Here is a 24,477-nt window from a genome sequence, read left to right on the forward strand (position 1 = left end):
AGCGCATTGGCACAACTTTTGGGAAGCCTATTTTTTACATCTTTTTTTAATACTGTGGAAGGTTTTGAGCAACCTAATTGGTCGATGGGAAATAGGGCCGGCAAGTATGGGCCCATCCACAACTTATGTGTTTGTGTGGCGGGTTTAAGGCGACCTGATTGGTCTAGGGAAATAGGGTTGGTTAGGTAGCATGGGGCGTGGCCAGTGGCAAGTGGCGCCGGCTGGCCTAAGCATGGCTACGCCTCCCTTTGCTGTTGTTCCTATTCTGCGGATCTTCTACTTTTTATTTTCTGTTTTTGGGTAGGATTTTGTACCTACTAATCCATGGCGGATTAATTACCTAGTTCGTTTAGGCTTAATTTCGACAAGCAAGGTCTAATATACTACACATGGCGCAAAACCCTAATTTTTGTAAATCAATCAGGGTAATATCTGAATTTTGTGAATTGTCACAAAATTGATTGAGTTCTGTGTGTTGACACGGAGTTCTTTAAGTTCATTGCCAGAGAGCAGTATGCTTTTCTAACTGAATACTTTATGCAAGGACCTTAGCCTTGATACTTGGCAATTCGTGCTACTCTGCTGCGAGTGAACACAAATTGTCATGCCATATCAATATTAAGGGTTCAGCCGGGGAACATAGCAAAGAAAGCATTCAAAGAAACTTATGCTAATTGAATAATATAGGCAAGGCGCCAAACTTACAGAATATCTGGGATTGTTGCTACATGCACCATTCTGGACAAATTTCATGAGAAAATATTGAGTTGCTCAATAAATACGCCAGTTAAGAGGTTGAACACTCATCACTTTTACATGGATCTGTTTCCTTGCAGAGTGACGACACATTAAATATGAGGTTTTACAAACCCTGAACTAAAAACCACCATCAACATTAAGTCCTCTGCTTAGCTCGTAACAGTGGCATTGTTGCGGGGTAAGAATGAGATGGTGACAGACAAGGATGAAACCAAAAGGCAAAACATGCGGAGATTGCCAGGGAAAATTTAACTAACCTTTGGCAGGAGATATGAGTAGTCTATGATCCTTGTGTTGGCATCTTGGCGTATTTCCGGCTTGGCCACAGGGTGCCGGCGTTGCAAATTTGGCCACGAAACGTTGATGGCGGCGCTGCAACTTTGGCAACGGGATGATGAGGTTGAGTGCCTGATGTGCTGGCGCGCTGCTGGTTCGGCTACATGACGTTGGCGCTGATTTGGGCATGGTTGAATCTAAAACGAATTACTTTTTTCACCCAAACTCTTAAGGCGCCGTGCATATAAAAGGAATCGCACATCCTTTTATTCTTGATTCGTTATCTTTGTTCTCGCGGTGACGAACTTCTTTTCCGTCAGCATCCAAGGTGAGTCAACCATCCCAGATAGATAAGTGTCTAATCAGCTGATATCTCGTATCTAGAGCCTTCATATACGGTAGGCAAAGAGTTTTCCTTTCCCGAGTTTTATCAGTTTGCGTAATATAAGAGAGCACCTCGAGCTTCTCGTTTCACATCGATCACCACAGGATTGCATTATCTCCTTTTAGGTATTGTTTCATATCCTTTTTGCAGTTTTCTTTTTGTCCTCTTTACTACGTAGGTTGTTGATGCAGACATAACGATTCTCTGCAGTTCATGATGGGAACTCCTGGTGATGACCATTCTTCCAATTCCTCGGGGAAAAGCTTTAAAGTTGACAAACCCAGGGTCTATGCATCTGAGGAGATATTAAACAAAATTGATTCTTTGTTTCGTGAGGCTGGTCGGGCCATACAGGGTATGTCTCTCACTCATCTACGCATCGTTCGAGGGAGTGTTCAAGCTTTCATGCCTTCGGTTGACATGTAAGAGAAGTGGAGACATGATGAAGCGTCTCAACGTGTTGATTCTCGGTGTGGTGAAGCATCTCAGCATCCCAGTGCTAGGGCTGAAAGGTTCGCTGCTCGACTGAAGCGGCGAAGGATCGATCCTAAGGAACCTTCAGGTGTGAGTAAGTTTAATTATCCTATTCATAACGGTATCGTAATCTTATATTCTGATGTTGACGAACCGGAGTATCCTCAAGAGGTTGTTGGAGCAGTTGCTAAGAAGGATGCCGACGCGGCTCAGGACGTCGAAACTATTGTTGGAGAGGCTGAAGCGACCGTTGAGGGTGCTATTGAAGCGGCCATTGGAGAGGGCGCTGAAGAAAATGTTGGATCTATTGGAGAGACTGCTGAAGCAAGCTTTGGGAATGACGCTGGAACAGGCATTGGATTTGGAGATGTCGCTGGAACAGGCTTTGGAGATGACGCTGGAACAGGCTTTGGAGATGGTGTCAAGGCTGCTGTTAAAACTGCTTCTAGAGAGGATGCTAAAGCTTCTGTTGAAACGGTTTCTGGAGGGGATGCCTGTTGTTGGAGAGGGTGTTGGAGCAGGTGCTTGGGAGAACTCTAGTGGAGGCGCCGCTGACCTTGGCGTTGATAGTGACAGCTATCTTTCCATTTCATTATTCCCTTCTGTAGAAGAACAATCTTTTCGTAGCTTGTAGATGTTTTGATACCTCAGATTTTTTTTGTTCATGTGACTGAAGCTATGCTTCACCGAGTAATATCCTTTCATTTATGCTTCTTTGATAACTTCATATCTTTGATCGAATGAATAAAATCTCCTGAAAGAATCCTAAAACTCCTTTCTGCGAAAAACAAGTTCTTCCACTCTCCCAGAGCGATCCAGCGGATGGAAAGTCAAAACGTATAAATAACACAACAATGATGCTAGCTGGCGCGTCACGGCTACTTCCACAATAAAGCCTCCGTATGTCGTTGGCAACCGTAACTCAAAACAGGAGAAACAGCAGCAATAGTTAAGGGTTTGACCAACCTTTTATCGGAATTTCCTTTGCAAATTATACAGGATGTCTGTAGCATGCCGCCTGAGTATGTAGAAGTGTGAGCTGCCACAAGCCGAGTATGTAGAACTCTGAGCTTCCACAAGCCGGGAAATACGTCGCGAGAAATAGAGAAACCTCGTCAGGCGAAAGTTGAAGCCAGATGTTCTTATGCCGCCACTTGCTGATCTTCTTCCTTACATATTCTTCTCTTCAGTACTTTTGAATGAGATATTTCTTGTAAGGTTTGATTTTTTCTGGTTTCGGATTAACGGGTAATGGCTTTGTGAGGGTTGACGAGGTGTCGAACTCGCAAAATAAATTCCTTACTTCTCTTACACTAACTAGTAGTACAATGACAAGCAGGTTCGTTCCTAAGGGAGAGTTGAGTCTAAAGTTTCCAATTCAATTTCTGAAAGAAAATAATGCAAAACAAATAAATGCAAATGATGAGGATGAATGATCAAGGACTCTTTCTAATCCACGAAACATGGATCTTATCAATATAACTATGTTTCTGCAAAGTATCTTGTTACTAACAACCCTAGAATAATTAGTACGCTCAACTATTCCGTTATTATCTCCTAAGCTCACGGATACGGAAGCACTCGACTACCGGATTCTACTTGCCAAGTTTCCTAGAAGTACGCTCTCTAGGTGTGACTTAAACAAATGCTTTAAGTTTTATGAGACAAGGTCGCTCCTAGTGATAAAATCAAAAGCATGAATTACCTACTAGTGTCAATTTCTACATATGGATACTTAACAAAGTCCCATCGTCAATACTCATATATCGCTACTTGTGTTTGTATTCTCTAGACAATTACGAGTCGAAGAAAACCAAAACTAGCAATAGAATCATCAAACAACCATTCAATTTGCAACTTAAACGATTGAGAAATAAATTCATAAACACTTTTAGCATAGTAGAGAATGAGCAATAACAATATAATTGCAAGAAGACAGGCAGTTTAAATATCAATTGTGAATTCAAGTTCGGACGTCAAAATTGTCCCTAATCAAGGTGCAATTATCAACTGGAGTTCATGGCAAAACAAAGAAAAACAATACTAAACAAGCAAACCAAACAGCAGGTGGATTTGTGGATGTGAAGATGGATTGCCGTGGCTGAAGAGGAACGGCAGTGGCGCGAGCTAGTCAACTGGATGATAAACGGAATGGTGATGGCGATGTAAAACTGTTGCTGATGTTGTTGCATGTAGTAAGCTGCCTCGTTGCTGTGGCGTGGTGGGATGCAGGAGATGGAGATAGATGGAACATCAGCTGGTAGTGTGAACTGCGGTCTGGTGGTAGGATGCTGCTGCTGTAGAGATGAATATGGACTGAACCAGTGCTGCTGGAGTTGCTGCGAACAGGTGGAGTGCTGGTGGATAGAGATGCAGATGGTATTGGGGATGCAAAGTGAGATGCAGGTGGATATGTAAGTGCAGGTGATCTATGAAGTGCTGGTGGTAATGGTATATGCAGGATGGATGGCGATGTATGCAGTTGGAGAGGAGAAAATCTCCTCTCTGTTTGAGGTGGATGCAGTCGTGAAGGAGGGGTATGTGATGGTCCTGCTGTAGGTTTAGGTTCTTCTTTTATAGCTCAATTCTTCCTTGCGTTCCACTCAATCGAACTCTTTCTCCCTTACTTGTCAGCTGACTTCTCGACAAGAAACTCTTTCCAAAAATTGATGTAAATCTGTACCGAGATCCCCTTTTCCTGTCGGTGTCAAAAACGCCTCCTAGCCATTGGGAACTAGTCCTCATACACAGCCATCGAACCATGGCTACGGCAAGCACATGACCAAGGCATAACTGCAATGTTTCTCGGACGCAATTCTTGCTCATTCGACTCAAATTCAGTCCAAACTTCTACTTCCTGTTGTTCTGAACGTCTTGGATTTAAATTGCCATACAAGCTATAATGAGCGGCAACAATAATGCCTCAGCAACTCAGTTTCACTCCTTTCATTCTCGGTTTAAAACTCAATTCCAAGTACAACCCAACTTCCCTTGTCGCTGTTGCCAAACATCTCTTGTATACATCCACCTGAACCATGGCTCTAGCTTGGTGAAATTCAGCTGGGAAGTGGTTCAGACATTCTGTCAAACATTTGATGTTCGTCTGGCAAACTGATGTTGGCCAAGTAATCTTTGTATATTGGAGGTCACACACAACTCCTTCCCTGCAGCAATGATTCAATTACACAAGCATCGACATTTCTAATTCACTCAAAACTCAAAATCATCTCTGAATCCTCTTACTTCATCATAAATCAATGACAGTAGCCTAGGTTCTTGGTTGTTTTCTCAGTTGCAACCTTCTCAAATCAGTTGATCAACTCATACCCGAGCTCCATTTCCTTCTTAATAACTGAAAAACTGATTCCTTTCTTGTCTCAGACAACTTTGATACAAACCCATCTTCGAGTTCTTTCAAACTCTCAGTACCCTTCTTAATCTTCATTATTCAGCGATGATAATCAATGGCAGCAAACATCTTTCTTCAGCTGACTTTTCTCGGCTTCAGAGCTTCAACCAATCTGTGTATCTGATTCATTAATTTCTACTCTTCGAAATTCTCTCTTGACCGATTGTAAGAACCCATCGAGCACAAACCCATCTGACCTGAACTTTCCAGCGCGGGGAACTTGCAGCAACAAACTGGTCTTGAACTGTGAAGGACTGGTGAAGTAGTCGGCCTAGCTGCTAGTTTAAATAAGAAGGGAGGTGACTCTGAGTAATCAGAGTCTGGTGCTCCAGCAAATTGCTTTCTTGGCATTTTAGAGTTCTGTCCACGCACGCTTCGACTCCGTCCATTCCAAATTCACCAAATAATGAATTGAGCTCTTATTCACCTTCTTTCACGTCACACGACTCCAAAACACCTATAAAATGCAAAAGAAGCGTAATATACAAAATTACAAGAGAAATAATCAAGAAAAGCATAAGAAATTGACATTCAAAAGATGTATTCAAGGCACTTATCAAGGGTTTGAACTTACTTGGTGCTTTTCCCTTTGAGATTCAGGAAAACTTATTTTTTGAAAGAAAGTTACTTTTAATTAAAATCGAAACCCTAAATATGAATGCAAGCAGTGCAATCATTTTGGAGGAATTACAAATATTGCATGAAAGGAAAAATTGCTGAAGGAAATACTAAGAAGAACTTTGAGGCAAGAGGTGGCGTGACTTTTTAGACTTTGAAGGGTTTGAGCCATCGGGCATGTATTACTACGCCTTCTAACTTGTCTGTGTTGATGAGCTTGCAGTAGCCTCCCAAAATAACTTCTGCTACTAGGTATGGTTCATCTGTGGAGTCGAACGAAAGAGGCTGAGCGGAAACTTTCACTACCATGTCTCCAACTTGGAATGGGTTTTGATGTTGCGCTGCTATTTGATTCTTGGATCCATTATTGGTGACTAAGATAGCTTCCAAACTTTTGATGAAACACTTGAAGGGGCCGGCATCCTATTCACATCTTCAAATGATGCCCGGGTTGATAATTGGATTTAGTCCCCAGGCCTAGGCAGGAGGAGAAGTGACTGGTTGCAGAAAGGGTTGTTCGATGAGACTTACTTATGTCCGAAATCTGCGTATGTACGTCGATGGGCTCTCTCCAGGCAGTTGGGTTACATTGGCAAGTTGTAGATACGACAGCATGTAGTCCTCAGGGTCGGACGACTTGTTGGAAATTCTTTCAGGTACAGACACCGACAGAGGACATACTCCTAATTTTTCTTTGTTGTTATGCACCCACGAGCGCCCCAGAATCATGTCATAATTTGGGCATTCTATGACAATGTGGAATTTGTCGTGTGTTAAAGCATCTCCCACCTTGATTTCGAGATTGATGTAGCTGTAAGTATTCATTGCTTTTCCTTCTGGGTTTTTGACCACAATTGGGGAGTGAGTAGCCTCTTGCTTTGAAACCCCCGCAGATCTCAAAGTCTTGACAGTAACAATATTGAAGTCAGAGGTCGCGTCGATTAGTGAGCCATCGAACTCGACATCCTTTAGGTGAGCAGTGGTCAGCAGTCCCCAGTTGCACTTTCCAACGGTGTTTCCCGGGAGAGGTTGGGATTTGGGAGCAGTTTCTTCGACAGAAAGAGTCGTCTGCCCGACACGACGCGGTTGAGGGCGGTAAATATGTCTTGACGCTGCTTTTTGGAGAAATAGAGGATTTCACACACATGTTGCATCATGGACTGCACTGTCTTGTGGACAGGGTCCCCAGAAAGCATACAACTCCTGACTGGAAGGGGATCTCTGTGAACTCCCTCATTACCTAGCTGAAGTTCTCCCGCCTCCACTTTCTCCTTGAAGATGCGTTTCAATCTATTGCATTCATTGGTTGGGTGATGGAAGAACCTGTGGTAGCAACAATACTTGGGATTTGCCATTTCTTCTTCATTTGGCGGACACCTGATAGGTGGCATCTTGATGGCGTCATCTTGAATCCATGCTTACAGAATTTCAATTACCTCCTCAATTGGGAAAGGCAAATCCAGGGCAGCTTCTCCGGCTTCTTGTTGTTGCACAGGAGCTTTAGTCGCGTCCTTTCGAGGTAGAGCCGCCTGATGTGTTGGTGCTGCACGCTTGGGTGGCTATTCTGATGCTGGAGCTTTACTTTTTCCTCCTTCACCCACCACACTTACACAGGGGCCAGTGTTATATTTCTTGTTGACGAGGCGTCTGTTTCCTCGAGTTTCACATGCGTCTTCACTCTTGGCCGGCCTGGTTCTTTCTAACAATGTTGGTGCTGTTGTGGCCGACCGCTTAGCGACTTCATGAAGTTCAGAGAATGTCTGGGAGCGTAGATTCTCCAATAAGGCGCGGTAAATGGGAACCATGTCATTGATGTAGGACTCCACCAATTGTTTCTCAGTCACGTTTCGGTCGTGACAATCCAGTGCCTGAATTCTGAATCTTTTGACGTAATCATTTGGATGTTCATTGTTTCGTTGGAACATCCTTCCTAAGTCTGAAAAGGTGATTTTTTCAGACACAAAGAAATACTTCTTGTAGAAAGCTGCAACCATCTCACACCAGTTGGATATGATTTTTGGTGCAATGTTTTTATACCAGGTGTACGCTCTTCCAGTAAGTGACTTTGAAAATTCTTTCAAGCGGAGGACATGATTGTATTCGTGCTCGCCCAAGGATTCTAAAAATCGAGAGATATGTTCACGTGCATTACCAGTGCCGTCATAAAGGGAGAATTGAGGAGAAGAATATCCCTCAGAAGAGGAACTCTTTGCACATCAGTACGATACAGAGGTTGATGCTGGTGCATGTCCACCGAGTTTTCTCTGTCTCGATTTCGGAGAAGTTGTTCCAAATCTTCACGTGTGACGAAATTGGATGGCTGATTCCTCTCCAATGGGCGGGCCTCTTCATCTACAAGGGTGCGCCCTGCTGAGGTACTGGTGCCAGGGGTATTAAAAGTGCTCCTCATTGGCTCTGGTCGGCGTGGTTCTTGCGGTAACCGCTGCGTTAGTGTCTTGAGGAAAGTAAGCACCTCCTTCTGAGTTGAAGCTATGTCCGTCTGAGACTTAGCAAGAACTTCCTGTCTTTCCATCAAATCAACAATAGTGATAGGGGGTTGGCCTCCTCTAGTTCCTCCAGTCTCTCGTCCCAATGATGGAGTGGCGACGGCTCTGGTGACAACTGGGGGCGTCACGCTTGAAGAAATATTGGGGGTGGCGGTAGAGGCTCTGGCCCTAGTGATCGAAGGTGTAACGCCTGAGGGAATTCTTCCTATGTCGCTGGTGCTGATCATGCTGACAGGTGGTACATTGATTCCACTGGAAGGGACGTTTATACCAAGGACGTTCTCAGCGCTGGTGGCATCAGGGCTTGTTGTTGATCCGGATTTGAGCTCTACCATCTTGAAATTGGGAGTGAAAAAATGAAATTGAAAATTGATTTTTGCAACCGAGAGATTAATCTCCCACTGTGGTCGCCAGTTGTTTGTGGGTAAAAATTGTTTCTGTTGGTTTTGGTAAATTTGGGTGTGTGGATGAGAAACAAATGTAAATCTAAAACAAATGCAATGCACGGGAGTACTTTAGATTCGAGAGACCAATCTGTACAATCCTGGCCTAAACCAAGAAAATGGTTGTTCCAGTCTTGCTTCGGTCACAAAGTGAAGGAGAAGGGTTGGTCTTAGGGAGGGAAGCGAAGAAGGTGTTGAGACCAGAATGGTTAATTCTGAAGGTGTGACTATTTTATGACTTGTATCAGAAATTGGAACTTGCTTGCGGAATGAAAGCTATCAGTTCTTTGGTATTTTTATGGATACTGTGTTGTTGTTCTCACAAAAACTTGTTGTTTGATGGAAATATGTAAAACCTATTTATACAAGTCATAATTGAATACACCCTGGTCTCGTAGGAAGTGGGAGTGATTGAGTGATGGAAGAGTGGAGTAATGTGTAACTGCCAGAAACCACGCCTCCACTATGAAGGAAGCGGGTTTGTTTACACCCACTACTTCTTGCCTCCACTAACTGTCCTGTTTTCCTGACACTTTCTTATGATAGACGTGTTACACGCCGCACGCTGTAAACCGCCAGACCAATATCCTGATAAGCATCCTACAGTTTGTGACATGTTTGATGTCTCGAGTGTTTTTGTGAAAAAACGTGTTGCAGATTGCTACGTGTGGCAAGTCAAAGTCAAGAGACTTGCCATAGGAAAATAGCATGTGATGCTATTAGTCTTTCCTTGGCTGGCAGCCTAAAAATTACCACAAGCCTGTCAATTCCATGGTGAATTTGGACGGCTGAGCTTATGAGAAAGGATGGCCATTTATATGGCCACATCCTGTTGTATAACAAAGTGGCGCCATTGACATAGTGGTGTCTGGCGTAGCCGTGGCATAGCGGCATGCCAGTGGCGTAGCCATGGCAGCTGTTTTCGCATATTGGCATTAGACCCAAATATGGCTCCAACAACATTGACCATGTTGCCACATCAATCCCAAAGCTCTGGGAAATGTTACTTGGCTTGGTTGGCGTAACAATTTTGCCTAAATTAGGGTTTGGCGTGCTAAAACCCTAATTAGTGCATACGGCATGCGACATGTGGCATGTGGCTGGGGCGCATCGACGTTTTGTGCAAATGGTGCCATAGCCACGCCAAAGGAACCATAGCCAGGCCATCATATGGAAACGGCCACATGAGCAAGGATTTCCACGAGTGGCTATGATATGGCGTCTTTATTAGGGTTTCCTGAGTCCTGCACAACTCGTGGCATGTTGTGGGGCCCGAAGTGGCATAAGTTGTACCACGACTGGAAATTAGGGTTTCGACAATACAAGGTCGTGTTTCTGGTTAGGATAACTACATTGAAGTCTGTTATGGCGTTGGCCACGGACAGAAGATGGGTTGGCACGTAAGTGCACTACTTATGGTATGTTTCCACGTTCGGCATGCTTTTGTGGAAAAGTGGCACGTCCGGCATGTTGAGCATGCACGTTTGGCATGTTAGTTAGCGCATTGGCGCAACTTTTGGAAAGCCAAGTTTTTACATCTCTTTTTCAATATTGTGGTAGGTTTTGAGCAACCTGATTGGTCGAAAGAGAGGGTCGGCCAAACACGGCGTGGCCACACTTCTGGTGTAGGTGTGGCAAGTTTAAAGCGACCTGATTGGTCGATGGGAAATAGGACCGGCAAGTATGGGCCCAACCAAAACTTATGTGTTTGTGTGGCGGGTTTAAGGCGACCTGATTGGTCGAGGGAAATAGGGCCGATTATGTAGTATGGGGCGTGGCCAATGGCAAGTGGCGCTTGCTGGCCTAAGGCATGGCCACGCCTCCCTTTGCTGATGTTCCTATTGTGCGGCTCTTCTACTTTTTGTTTTCTGTTTCTGGGTAGGATTTTGTACCTACTAATCCATGGCGGATTAATTACCTAGTTCGTCTAGGCTTAATTTCGACAAGCAAGGTCTAATATACTGCGCAGGGCACAAAACCCTAATTTTTGCTAATCAATCAGGGTAATATCTGAATTTTGTGAATTATCACAAAATTGATTGAGTTGTGTGTGTTGACACAGAGTTCTTTAAGTTCATTTCCAGAAAGCAGTATTCTTTTCTGACTGAATACTTTATGCAAGGACCTTAGCCTTGATACTTGGAAATTCGTGCAACTCTACTGCGAGTGAACACAAATTGTCATGCCATATCAATATTAAGGATTCAGCCGGGGAACATAGCAAAGAAAGCATTCAAAGAAACTTATGATAATTGAATAATATATGCAAGGTGCCAAGCTTACAGAATATCTGGGATTGTTGCTACATGCACCATTCTGGACAAATTTCATGAGAAAATATTGAGTTGCTCAATAAATGCGCCAGTGAAGAGGTTGAACACTCATCACTTTTACATGGCTCTGTTTCCTTGCAGAGTGACGACATATTAAATGCGAGGTTTTACAATCTTAATCATGAACTAAAAACCACTATCAACAGATAGCAACGCATGCGAGTTCGACCGAGAAGTGCTCTAACAATCTCCCCCTTTGTCAATTTTAGTGACAAAACTATCAATACATATGGAATAAAAAAATATATATAAACTTTTGTAGCTTCTCTTCCACATGCCTGATCTTCTTGGTTCTTCAACATTACTCGAAATCTTCGTCACTTCCAAGTACTCCAATGATCCCAAAGGTTGTAATTTGATGAAAATCGGTAGCCATAACAATGAGAAAACAAGAATTCTCAATCATTGTTACACAGTGTCATAGTATTATTATACAACATCAAATTTCAATTGTATCACAACTTCGAACACAATACTATGGTGATATGTATCACTCCCCCTTAGTCAATACTCCATCTCACATGGAAACCACTCCCCCTTACATAATGATCTGAAAACCATATGTATTTGTAGTGTGAACTACACATTAATTCTCCCCCTTTTTGTCAATAAAATTGGCAAAGGTACGAGAACTAGTGAGATCCTAATGAAATTTCCATAGAGACATTTCATGACCAAAAGCAAGCACATATCAACTTTTTAGATGCAATCATATAGCCGAATCTAAATGCTTTCATCAAGGAGTTTATAAAGATACAAGATAATCCCTATAATATTCCACAGCCGCACTCCCCACAAAGATTTGGCAATTAAGCACAAGTTCAATTAAGAACTCTCCCCCATAAAATGTCATTCCCGAAAGAACAACAAGAGCGACCTTACTTTCACAAGAAAAGAAAGATTTCTTAAAAACTAACACCTAACAGAGTAAATCAACTTACGGAAACAAATGCATAATTGAAATAAACACTAACTGGATTCCAAACTCAATTGCCCAAAAGATCGAGATAAGCACAGGGGCAAGAGTTGTAGGAAACTAATGAACCAAAACAACACCAATAGACTACCGTAAGTGTTGAAATGTTACTGTGTCTAGTGGTTTGGTGAGAATATCAGCCAATTGTTGTTCGAAAGGCACCAATTCCATATTTATGATACCATTTTCATAGAGATCTCGAATAAAATGGTACCTTATATCAATGTGCTTTGTTCTTGAGTGCTCAATGGGATTCTCAGTTGTTCGAATCGCGCTAGAGTTATCACAGAAGATCTTTATTACTCCAGTATCAATTCCATAATCAACCAACATTTGTTTCATCCATAGAAGTTGAGTACAACATGAGCCGGCAACAGTATATTCTGCTTCACATGTGGACAGGGATTGTGAATTTTGTTTATTGCTATGCCATGCCACAAGATTCAGACCTACATAGTAGGAACCCCCTGATGTATTTCTTTGTCTTCTACACATCCTGCCGTCAGCATATGAATACGCAGAAAGGTCAGTGTTGGTATCAAAAGTATAAGATAAACCATACCTAGCCATGTGATTCACATATCATATGATCCTTTTTGCAGCTGCAATATGAGATTCCTTTGGATTAGCCTGAAATCTAGCACAACAACCAACACTAAAAGTAATGTCAGGTCTAGTAGCTGTAAGATATAAAAGGCTACCAATAATAGATCGTTACAATTTTTGATCTACGCATACTCCTTTCTCATCTCTATGTAGTTTACCAGTGGTGGGCATAGGTGTCAGTTTTGGAGTTGACTTATCCAAGACGAACCTTGAATCAAGATCCTTAGCATATTTTTCTTGAGATAAGTAAATTTCATCCTTATGTTGTTGAATTTGTAATCCTAAAAAGAATTTTAATTCACCAACATTGCTCATTTCAAACTCTTTGCCAATAGATACTTGAAAATCTTTTGCAAGTTTTTCAGAAGTTGATCAATAGATGATGTCATCTACATAGACTTGAGCAATGACAACATCTTTCCCACTCCATTTGGTAAACAAGGTTTTATCATCTCAGCCTCTCGAAAAACCTTTCCTAAGAAGAGATGTGGTTAGTTTTTCGAATCATGCACGAGGCGCTTGTTTCAACCTATATAACGCCTTATTAAGCTTAAGGACATGATCTGGGAAATCAGGGTTTTCAAAACCCTTAAGTTGAGCGACATAGACTTCTTCCTTTAAATTTCCTTTTTAGGAACGTGGATTTTATGTCCATTTGAAACAGCTTAACCTTAAGAAAACAAACATGATCTAAAAGCAATCAAATGGACTCAAGGCGTGCCACAAGAGAAAATGTTTCGTCAAAATCAATACCTTCAATTTGTGAGTACCCTTGAGCGACAAGTATGGCTTTATTTCTGACAATAGTGCCAAATTCATCAGACTTATTCCTATATATCCATTTGGTACCAACAATATTGATATTGGGGGGGACAAGGCACTAGTTTCTATACGTCCTGTCTTTGAAATTGATTTAGCTCTGCATGCATTGCATTCACACAAAAAGGATCGCTAAGAGCTTCATAAATATTTCTCGGTTCTACTTGTTTAAGATAACAACCAAAATTGCAAATATTTTGAAGTTGTCCTCTTATCTTCGCAGTAGAATCTCTTCCTCCAATAATACTGTTGGGATCATGATTCCTTTGAACCCAGAGGTGTCGTTGAGGGACACGTTCTTGTTCGACATGAGTAGCTTGATCAGTGCTCTTCTCCTCGTCACTAGAAATATCAGGATCAGTAACAGTTGGGATAACTTCAACAGACTCTGGGATTTCTTTGAATTTCTCAATTTTCTCGGTTGGAGGCAATTCAACAGGAGGATTATCATGATGAAAATTACTAATATCATCGATAATAACATTAGCAGATTCCATCATAACCTGGATTCTAAGATTTAACACTCGAAAACCACGACTATCAAAAGCATATCCAAGGAAGATACCTTCATCACTTTTAGTATCAAATTTCCCTCTCTGGTATCGATATTTTAGAATGTAGCACTTACTTCCGAACACTCTGAGATAATGCAAGTTGGATTTTCTACCATACCACAACTCATAAGGAGTGTTTTGGGTTTTAGAACGTAGGTAGACACGGTTGATCAAATAACATGATGTAAAGACAGCTTCTCCCCAAAACGTTAATGGTAAGTTTTTGTTATGGAGCATTACCCTGGCCATTTCCTGAATGTTCCTGTTTTTTCTTTCTGCAACTCCATTGGCTTGAGGAGTGATGGGTGATGAATATTGTTGAATGATCCCCAGTTCGTCACAAAATTCAAACACCTTAGTGTCCTTGAATTCAGTTCCAAGGTCACTTCTAATTTTCTTTAGTTTGCGACCTTGTTCGTTCTGGATTCTTTTAACAATAATCTTGAATTCATCAAGGGTTTGATTCTTAAGAGATAGAAATGTAACCCAAGTGAATCTGGTGTAATCATATACCATAAGTAAAGCATACTTCTTACCAGCAACCGTGGGTTGTTGAATTGGTCGAAGAGATGCATATGAATTAAATCAATTGGAGCTTTAGTGAGAATATCTCGAGATGATTTATGGTGAACTTTCGTTTGTTTACCCTTTTGACAGGCACCACATACACCATCAATCTTTGCATTGATTTGGGAACGCCTCTAACAAGTTCTTTGTTAATGATCTTAGTTAGAAGACGATAATTGATGTGACCAAAACGCTCATGCCAAAGATGTGTAGATTCCACCTTAGTCAAATTGCAACAGTTGCTGAACTGAGTGTCCAGAAGATAACAATTGTTTTTACCACGAGTTCCCTGAAAAATTACTTTCCCAGTTTTGTCTACGATGTCACATCCATTTGCATTGAAGACAACCCGGTGGCCTTTGTCACAAATTTGACTAATAGAAAGAAGATTTGCAGTCATACATTTTACGTATACTACATCATGGATTTCAGGTACGTCGGGAAGTTTGATCGTCCCCTTCTTGCTTATGTAGCAGCAACTCCCATCTCCAAATGTCACCGGAACTCTTTCATAGTCGTTTGAAGAAACAAACCACGTGATATCACCTGTTGTATGTCGGATACATCCGTTATCAAGAAACCATTGAAAGGGTGATGTTGATTTTAAAGCAAAAACTCTCATACTAGCACTACTATCCTGTTTAGGATTTCTAGTTAGTTTTGTACATCCTTTTAGGGAAGAAACCAATTGTTCAACTTTCTTATGAAGATTACTAGCAACTTTTAGGGTTTTACGGAAGGACATACAAGTATGTTGAAAGTGATTGCAAAAATCACAGATCATACATGGGTCAACATTTTTAATATCGTTCTGAGTATTATCAGGTTTCACAACGTCTAGACATTGTTTAATATCTGACTTACAATTTTTCTTCATAGAAGAACAACAAGAGTTATTCAAGTCCATCAAGGGAATTTTGACAGATTTCAAATCCTTAAGCATCACAATTTCTGCAACAAGATCAGAGTTGATCCGGATTTGTTCATCCAACTTTTTCTAGAGAATAACCAGTTGTTCAGAACTTTTTCTACGATTGGTTTTTAACCCTGATGGAGCGTTTCTAGAGACTTTATTGTCCATATAGTCAGATCGCTACAAACATAGACTTATAAGGTCTTTAAACGTGTTTGACTGCTCTGATACAAATTGAAAAAGCGGGGGTACAACAATCACACCCAATATTTTGATTAGCAATTTGTATGGACTAACTCCAATTACTTTTAAGAGAATCAACTAGACAGTCAGATTCAATCTTAAAAAAAGGATATCAAAGAGTTATATCTATCTTTCTCGATTCAATACTTACTCAAGAAAATAGAAATATGCGAGTCTAATTGAATAAAAGAGAAAACAATTGAACGGTACCAAACACCAATGTTCAAGGATCAATCAATTTCAATCAACAACCAAAGGTTGGATTTCCTAATTGATCGATTCAAACGCACAACCTATGATATTTCAATTATATAACAAAATATAATGCGGAAAAGAAATAACACAAACACCAGAAGTTTTGTCAATGAGGAAACCGCAAATGCAGAAAAACCTCGGGACCTAGTCCATATTGAACACACACTGTACTAAGCCGCTACAGACACTAGCCTATTACAAACTAACTTCGGACTGGACTGTAGTTGAACCCCAATTAATCTCACACCGATCCAAGGTACAGTTGCGCTCCTTACGTATCTGATCCCAACAAGATACTACGCACTTGATTCCCTTAGCTGATTTCATCCACAACTAAGTGTTGCTACGACCCAAAGTCGAAGACTTTAATAAATCAATTTGTATCACACAGAAAAGTTTACGGTAATAGATAAATCTGTCTCCCACGGAAATACCTACGATTTTTTGTTCCGTCTTTTGATAAATCAAGATGAAAAGGAACCAATTGATAACCCGTACTTAAATTCCTGAAGAACAGCCTAGAATTATCAATCACCTCACAATAATCTTAATCGACTAGCGAAAAAAGATATTGCGGAATCACAAAAGATTAGACGAAGATGTTTGTGACTTCTTTTAATCTTGCCTATCGGAGAAATCAATCTCAAGTCAATATTAAAATTGTACTTAGTACGATAGAAACATCAAGATCAGATCACGCAACTACAAAGAATATAGTTGGATCTGGATTCACAATCCCAATGAAGTCTTCAAGTCGTTAACCTACAGGGTCTTGGTAGAAACCTAAGGTTAAAGGAGAATCGACTTTAGCTTATACAACTAGTATCACACAGGAGGTGTGGGGATTAGGTATCCCAGTTGCTAGAGTTCTCATTTATATAGTCTTTCAAATCAAGGTTTGCAATCTAAGTTACCTTGGTAACAAAGCATTCAATATTCACCGTTAGATGAAAACCTGATTAGATTCAAGCTAATATCTTTCAACCTTAGATCGAAACTTAGCTTGTTACACACAAATGAAATGCACGTTTTAGGTTTGTGTAACCGTACCCAAACATGTACATTTAGTTGGTTCAACAATAGTTAACCAAATGGTTAGCCATATGAGCATTTTCATATCAACCATATTCTTCTTTACCATAACTAGTTCAAATGACTCAAATGAACTAGTTAGAGAGTAGTTCAATTGATTAGATATTATATAAGTGTACAAGATACAATCGAAGCTAAAACGATTTGATTCACTCGGATCGATTCATGAACTTTATAGCCACGGTTTTCAAATATGCATTCCTTAGTTTATATAAGTTTAAGTTCACGAATAATCGTTTTCATAAAATAACCAACCTAAGTACGCAGACTGGTACACGCACTTAAGTACCCGGAATAAGTTTTTTTTCAATTCACAAGCTTCAGCAGATTTTCACGGGACGTGAACTTCCGATGGTGCGCGTACTGGTACGCAGACTTTAGTTCCGGTTTTCCTGATCAGCAAAGTACACATACTTTGGTTCAAGGAATAAGGACTTACACATGTATGGGCTATCACACAATGTTTATATACAACAATGGTTATATATTCTAAACTCTCATTTCAATCATTGAAACATTCTTAGAGGACGTTCTATAGTTGTTATTCACAAACCATTTTTCGTCAAAGCAATTTTGTAATTGAAACTTAATATGACTTTCGTCACTAGTAAAGATGAACTTGGCCAAAGAGAAAGCTTACCAACACATATTTCGAGAAATAGATAAGCGAGATAAACTCGGCTCAAAATAACAAATGTGTATAATCATAGTCTATATAGCAATACGACTTTTTTCTCAAGATAGGAGGTAGATTAGATAGACTTTTGAGTGACAAATAAGTTCAAGTCTCCACATACCTTTTAGTCGATGAAGTTCCACCAGTTCTTTGAGTAGTTCTTCTCTTTGTATGATGATCGCCATGTCTAGAGCTCAACTACACTTTCTATCCTAGTCCGAGACTTAGCAATAAGTAGACTAGAAATCAAGACTTATAGATTTTGATCACTAACATTGACAAACATGCTTGAGATAAAAACGCATGCAAGTTCGACTGAGAAGTGCTCTAACACCAAGTACACATACCGGTACGCATACTTGCGTAAGTCCGGGAATTTCTGCTGGGTTTTGGAAGAGTACTTAAGTATGCGTACCCGTTCACATACTGGCGAACCCAAATTCACACCGTCTACTTAGGTATGCGTACCCGTATGCATACTTGAGTGGTTAAAGTTCTAATATCGGTTGGCCCATGAACTAATACATTTATATTTTAAGGAATGCATTCTTTGAAAACCGTGTCTATAATGTTCAAGAATTTATTCGAGTGAATCAAACCGATTTTTCTTCAATTTTCTTATTGTATACTTCTATAAGAATATATCAATTGAACAACTTTTTAACAAGTTTCATTTGATTCATTTGAACTAGTTATGGTTAATATGAATAAGGTTCATATGAGAGTGTTCATATAGCAAACCTTGGTTAACTACTGTTGAGCCAACATGGTGTACACTTTTAGGTACGGTTACTAAAACCTAAATGAGGGTACATTTCATTTGTGTATAACAAGCTAAGTTCGATCTAACGGTTGAAATATATTAGCTTGAATCTAATCAGGTTTTCATCTAACGGTGAATATTGAATGCTTTGTTACCAAGGTAACTAAGATTGCAACCCTGATTTGAAAACTATATAAAGGAGAACTCTAGCAACTGGGAAACCTAATCCACGCACCTCCTGTGTGATACTAGTTGCATAATCTAGAGTTGATTCTCCTTTAACCTTAGGTTTTTCACGAAACCATGTAGGACAACGACTTAAAGACTTCATTGGGATTGTGAAGCCAGACCCAACTATTTTCTCTGTAGTTGCGTGTTCTGATCTTGCCCTGGTCTATCGTATTGAGTACTATCTTCTCTAATATTTTCTCGAGATTGATTCTTCGATAGGCAAGATAAAAAGTAGTTACAAACATCTCCGTCTCATCGTTTGTGATTCCACAATATCTTGTTTCGCTACCATACGATTAAGATTGTTGTGAGGTGATTGATAATACTAGGTTGTTCTTCGGGAATATAATTCTGGTTTATCATTTGGTTCCTGTGCACCTTGATTTATCAAAAGACAGAACAAAACTCGTAGGTATTTTTGTAGGAGACAGTCTTATTTATCAAGTCTTCGAATTTGGGTCGTAGCAACTCTTGGTTATGGGTGAGATTAGCTAAGGGAATCAAGTGCGTAGTATCCTGCTGGGATCAGATACGTAAGGAGCATGACTGTACCTTGAATCAGTGTGAGATTGATTAGCGCTCAACTACATTCCATTCTGAAGTTCATTAGTTGTAGGCTAGTGTCTGTAGCGGCTTAATACAATGTGGTGTTCAAAGATGGACTAGGTCCCGGGGTTTCTCTGCATTTGTGGTTTTCCTCGTTAAAAAAGTTCTGGTGTCTGTGTTATTTCTTTTCCGCGTTATATTTTATTATATAATTGAAATATCACATGTTGTGCGTTAAGATCAATCAATTAGATAATCCAAATTTTGGTTGTTGATATAAATTGATTGACACTTGAACATTGGTCTTTGGTACCGTTCAAGTTACTTCTCTTATATTCAATTGCGCTCACAAATTCCTATTTGCTGATTGCAGATTGAATTGAGAGATAGAGATATAAAACTCTTTGATATAATTTTTTATAGATTGAGTCTGACTGTCTAGTTGATTCTCTTGTAAGTATATTGGAATTTTTCTATTCAGAGTGCCAAACTAAATATTGGGTGTGGTTGTTAGACTCCCTCTTTTTCAGGTACGCATACCTGGTATGCATACCGAAAAAGAACTGTTGGTTTTGAAACCGGTGTGGTATTCATAACCGGTACGCAAACTGAAAAAGTTTCATATGTTTCAGAACTTATATTTGTCTTAAGGGTACACATACATGGTACATGTATGATAAAAAATATACTCACGAACAAGGTTGAAGTACACGTACCTGGTACACGTACTTACCCTGTCGAATATTTTCAGATGTATATATAATTATTTCTGTGAGATAATTAACTTTGGAATAAATATCTAAGAAAAATATATAGACATGATTGATCACATTGTATAACCTATGATTGTGACTCAAACTTAAAAGTCTTAAGTGTTTATGAAAATGATTAAGCTTATAGTTTAATCGGCTAGTTTCGGCTAACTGTTTATGAACAATGTCTTTGTACACGGTTCGGTTACGATTCATCCTAACCAGAGTGTATATCTTTATATGTCAATCACATTTCAAATATTAATCTAATGGTGGATATTGATTGCTTGGTTCCAAAGCTATCTTAGCTTAAACGTAAAGCAACATATACTTTGAAAGTTTATGAAAGGGGAACCTCAAGCAACTGGGATCTTTAAATACCGACACTAACTTTGTGTGTCCTAGTTGTAAACTAGAGTCGTCCTTATCCTAAAACCTTTTAGGGTTTAGAGACTAAAAAGACTTCACAGGGATTCGTGAAGCTAGGTAAAGCTATCTTTTATCTTGATAGTTCGATTATCCTTATCTTATTTGATTGTTTAGCTTGCTCTATCAATCTTGATAGATAGAAATCACAAAGTTCTCTTCATCTCAGGCTTTTTGATTCTACAAGTTTAATACTTGTAAGGTGAATAATAATCTAGGATGCTCTTCAGGAAGCATAAGTCCGGATTTTGAGGTTAGCTAGACTCTATTGCTATCGAATTTCTAGTCTCACCTTGATCTACGATAAAGAAGGAAATCACCGTATAGGCTTATTTGTGGGAGGAAGATTGGTTTAAAGTCTTTAATTTTTGTTTAAGCAACTCTTAGTTTGTAAAGGACGCCAGCTAAGGGAATCAATTGCGCGGAGTCCTGTTGGGATTCAAGAGGCGTAAGGAACGCGACTGTAACCCAATTACTGCGAGGGTGTAATTCTGTCTCAACTACATTTAAGTCTAAAGTTAATTGGTAGTAGGCTAGCTAGTGTCTGTAACGGCTTAATACAGTTTGGTGTTCAATCTGGACTAGGTCCCGGGGTTTTCTGCATTTGCGGTTTCCTCGTTAACAAAATTTCTGGTGTCTGTGTTATTTCTTTTCCGCATTATATCGTTTATCTTTATAATTGAAATATCACAGGTTGTACGTTAATCAATCAAATTAAATACATCCATCCTTGTTTGTTGGATACGACTTGATTGATTCTTGGATATTGATCTTTGGAATCGTCCAATTGCTCTCACACGCAAATCAGGTTCACAGGCTTGTCTCTGTAAATTTTCTGATTGTGGGAGAAAGGAATATAACTCTAAATATTATTCCTTGATTGAGATTCATTAAGTTGAACTCTCAGAATTGTATTTAAGTTTCTCTATACAGGTTGCCTAAGAAAAAGTTGGTGATGTATTTTGGTACCCACGTTTTCAAGGTTATGTAGAAGAGAATAACATACAAACTGATTTTAGTAAAACGGTTATAACATGTGTGAAAACGAAAAAACGGTCCTAAAAAACTGTCGTTATTCCTATTTATCGGCATTGTATAGGCACGGGATTCAGGTATCCTGACAGTTACAGTATATAGATGTGGCCGTTTTAACGTAGTTCTTTCGAAAAAATCGGGTGTTTTTCAAACCTTGGGCCTTAGTAATCATGGTCCCCTCACAAAAATGAGGAATGCCAAAAAGAAACCGTTTTTGAAAAACGTTTTTAGTTTTCACAGTCACAGCCAATATCTTGCATCCAAGGTTTGAAAAATGGGTTGCGGGACGAGTCAAAAGCCGTGACCGTTATAACGTGCTTTAACGGGTGGGAGCACGTTTGGGGCATGTTTTCGGAGAAAAAATGCGTTTCTTTGACATTTTTTTGGATGACGGGTGTAATAGTTGTTAAAAGACAGAAAATAAATAAATAAAGATATGATTTTTCTATCTAACGATTTTAACATGTGTGAAAATATTTATAACAGAGTTACATAACATTGTTACTATGTCTTATCATATATGTTTATTTATTTATTTTGATTTTTAGTTATGATTTTTATAGTTATAAATTTTTCTAAAAAATTCTGGTACAGAAGTTCCTATCTCAATGGGAAATGCCCTACCTTTGAGTGCGGTTTGAACCATTGTTACGTTAGTAGTGGTTTTGGTATTTTTATTTTTCATAATTAGGCATTGTTATTCAAAAAAGTGTTGGAACCCAGTTTATGGCTAGGTTACCAACTAAAAGTTTTGTATAATTTATTTTCATTAATAAAAAATTAGATAAAAAATATTATTATTTTTTTTCTTCTAAAAAACGGGTATAACGGGGTGTGAAAACACAAAAAATGATCGATTTTCAAACCTTACCTTTCTGGCACCACGAGGCTACAATTAATTACCCCTTCAATTTCTTTGTGCCGTAACTTTGAAACCTGTATCCTCATACAATCCATAGGCAATCATCTTATAGATCATTTGGTCTGGTGATGTTATTTGCTTCGTGAATAAATGTTTAACGAACGCAGGTCATGTGGCGTAATATCATTTGTTCTTATTTTATTTTTACAAAGAAAAACAGATTACAAAAACAAGCTGAAAAACAAGATACTAGAGTCGTTTCAAACATCTGATCGGACATGGGAAATAGAGAAAGCACAGCCTGAAGAGAAATTATTACAATTTTGGAGCGAGCAGTCTATGATCAGTAGTAATAGAGTGAGAGATCTGTTTAAAGAGAGGGGCATGTTCAACCAAGAGAGTGACAATGACATCCACCCCACCATCCTCAGTTCTTGAAGGCATGAAAATCACTAATCCTTCGCGTGGAAGATTTGCTGGGAAAACTGCACAAGGACTTCCACCACCAAAATCAAGAGAATGAAACTGAAACCTCAAATAACTTTCCACTTTCATGTTTGGACACGACTTGCCTCCAAATTTAAAGCCGTTGTTAGTATCGTCGCCGCCATCTGTTGGCTTTGCTGATCCGAAATCGATAAATGATTTGAAGTACCTATCGTCAACACGATTCACATCATCACGTATCGTTTTGGCGACATATGCATGACTCTCATTCAACAATTCCTTCACCTTCAATCTTGGATATGCCCAAAGTACCAAGTTGCCAAAGTATTCCATGGGTACTGCCGGTTCAGATATTACTCTTTCCCTTCCATTTACAGCTATCCTAACCTGCGTCGACTCTTCCAAGTCAAGTTGTCTAGCTCGTGTTACCTTCTTCCATACATGAGAAAGTAAACACTCAAAAGTAGTAAATCTTTGTTGTGGGTTACAGATCATAGTTTTAAGCCTTTTCATGAATTCAGCAGAGTAATTGATGATCAAATACTGCCGGGACGTTAAGGTGACTAGGCTTTTTGAACTCAACCGAACCATGATCAAATTCAACTCTAGGTGGATTTCTTGGTTGACACACAGAGAGTCGATCGTGATAAGGAAGTGGCTCTAAGTTGAGACCACGGACCATTCTAGCCCATGCAGAAAGGAAAAAACTTACCGACTGGCCATCGGCAACACTATGATGATAAGTGAAACCCAAAACTAGACCACCACATGCGTAACGGTTGAGCTGAATCTGACACAACTCTTCGACACGTCCTTCAACAGGTGGAACGAGATGCCGAACATCCTTTGACGGATGGAAAGGGAGTTTCTTGGCTAGTGTAGTATCGATGGAAGTTTCAATTATGCGAATGCCAGCATTATTTAGCATGATACATGGTTGGCCAAGATTATCAGTGACGAGTCTTCCTGCCAAGTGTGGGAAGTGAACAAGAATTTTTGAGAGTGCATCTTTGAAGACTTGGTTTGATGGGATGGGTGGCTTGAAGGCATAAAAAGCCGTTATGTGACAATCAACAGCAGCTTTATCAAAGATTGTTAGTGGGATTAATCTATCATTAGATGATAATGATGATGAAGAAAAATGTTTTAAGATAGCATCGTTGGTTACTGCAATTGCCATTGATTAAAACAAAAATTGGGATACACTTCTTTGAATAACTATCTAAACTAGACTATGTAGCTAGCTATATATATATATATATATATATATATATTGTTATATATTTACCATCTCAACAAATTGATAAAAGTTGTTACGTCGCGAGAAGTAACTACAAAATTTGGATGAGGGTAAAAATACGTTAATACCATGTTGGATATCCGGAATCGAGATTTTTGCTTTCAGAAATCTTTACATAGTTTTATCGATTAATTTTTTACGTTTCGGCTGAATTACGTTGAAAAATAATTTCTCTCGAGATATATTTAAAAACACCCTTTGAATGTGTAG

General features: G+C 39.6%; 1 pseudogene; it reads right to left on the minus strand.

The window, feature by feature from the left end:
- Positions 1–22,835: 22,835 nt before the first annotated feature.
- Positions 22,836–24,147, minus strand: LOC113358961 (annotated as a pseudogene).
- Between the last annotated feature and the right edge of the window lie 330 nt (positions 24,148–24,477).

The sequence above is a fragment of the Papaver somniferum genome, chromosome 3 (genome assembly GCF_003573695.1).
Source record: "Papaver somniferum cultivar HN1 chromosome 3, ASM357369v1, whole genome shotgun sequence".
Classification (NCBI taxonomy): domain Eukaryota; kingdom Viridiplantae; phylum Streptophyta; class Magnoliopsida; order Ranunculales; family Papaveraceae; genus Papaver; species Papaver somniferum.